Genomic DNA, 1580 nt, shown 5'->3' on the forward strand with positions numbered 1-1580 from the left:
TTCATAGTGTGGCGTATATTTGTAACAATGTTAAAGTTGTTTATACGGCCACCCTCAGTGTGACCTGTACGGCTGTTGACCAAGTCTGCGTGGCATTCACTTGTGTGTATGAAAAAGGCGCAACTAATATGTGACTGGGCCGACACGCTGTTTGCATGGAGGACAAGCGGACGTGGCGACAGGTTGTAGAGGACACGAAAGGCAGTGCGTTTAAGGCACGCCCCCAATATTGTTGTCCAGGTGGAAATTGGGGAGAATGATTGCTCCGGGAGATTTTCGGAAGTGGCACTGAACTTCGGGAGTGTCCCGGGAGAGTTAGGCAAGTATGCTCACGGACCTCCGAGCTTGTCTTGACCCCCATCCCATTGGACTTCCGCACCTCGCTCAATACTTCCAGGTAACACTCTTTAGTAAATCTCCACACATAGTCGCACATATACATATTTGGATTAGTTTCACACGCCATACTTTTGTAAATATAAACATAAATAATAGATAGAGCTAAAGCGAAGTCCCCTCTCGTCTTCTTCCCCTGCACACACATAAAAAATGTAAGTGAGGCGTCACTTATGACAGTGAACCCGCTTCAGCCACCTTTTGAAAAACGCCGGCCCGGAAGCAGCTTCGATGGCCGGGGAGTAGGATGCAGAAGTTCATCCACTTCTTTATGGCTAACTTGTGAATGGCAGCCAATCAGGAGCGGCGGCGGCTTCGGCCAGGGTGACATCAGGAAGATGAGAGAAAGAAAGTGTAGGGGGGGGGGCGGAATAGGAAAAAAAAAAGGGGGAGAGGCCAGAGTGAGGGATGGAGGGAGGGTGCAACACAGCACAAGGAGCACACTCTCTCTCTCTTTCTGCTCGCACACAGCAGCTGAGCCCTTGTCAGTCTTGGAATGTCGCCGCCGCCCGTCGCCGGGAGTCAGACGCTCGGTTGCTAAGCACCGCCGAGGGAAAGGCAGCAGCAGCAGCAGCAGCATCGCGGAGGCTGAGCGCAGAAAAGTAAGACCTGATTCTTTTTCCCCTACCTCCATCTTCTCTCTCTCCACCAGGCGCCAATGCTCACGGAATAACACGCCTTGTATCCCCAACTCCGAAAGAGGTCGCGGAGGGTGGGGGGGAATTAATTTACGCTTGGAGCTCGAAAAAAGAGAAGTTCGCTTCCTCGCTAACTTCAGCTTCGAAATAGGAACTTTGGCGAAAAAGCCCACGCGACCAATTTTTGCTGTCGAAGGAGACGTCAGCTGCGTCCACTCAGCAGGTGACCAAGTACTAAAATATTCCACAGAGAGCAATTAAAAAATATTTACCTATTTTTTTATTTTTTTTAAAATAAGGAGTTATTCTTTTTTTTCCCCCCCCTCCTCAACAAGCCAGCGTGCTCGGTGTCACAATATCGCTTTCCAGCACGGCTTACTGAGCTCCGTGGCAGAGGAGGCGGCAGCCCGCCAAAAAAGAAATAAAAAATAAAAAAAAATAAAAAAATGTCCGCCTGACAGCGGGAAGGGAACATTCCGGAAGGTCGAGGGCGCCACCAAGTGGAGGAAAAAGACACTGCGGTCAGGGATGTGTCATATTTTCTGC

The 1580-nt window shown here is 49.9% G+C and overlaps 1 protein-coding gene across 1 annotated transcript in view; it reads left to right on the top strand.

Moving 5' to 3' along the window:
* Positions 1-855: 855 nt before the first annotated feature.
* The window catches only part of LOC133569297 (cadherin-10-like), a 96832-nt gene continuing 96107 nt past the window's right edge, over positions 856-1580 (top strand). The window contains exon 1 of the mRNA XM_061921525.1: positions 856-998. The gene's annotated coding sequence lies outside the window, so the exon portion shown is untranslated. The remainder of the gene's footprint in view (positions 999-1580) is intronic.

This window comes from Nerophis ophidion, linkage group LG15 (genome assembly GCF_033978795.1).
Source record: "Nerophis ophidion isolate RoL-2023_Sa linkage group LG15, RoL_Noph_v1.0, whole genome shotgun sequence".
Classification (NCBI taxonomy): domain Eukaryota; kingdom Metazoa; phylum Chordata; class Actinopteri; order Syngnathiformes; family Syngnathidae; genus Nerophis; species Nerophis ophidion.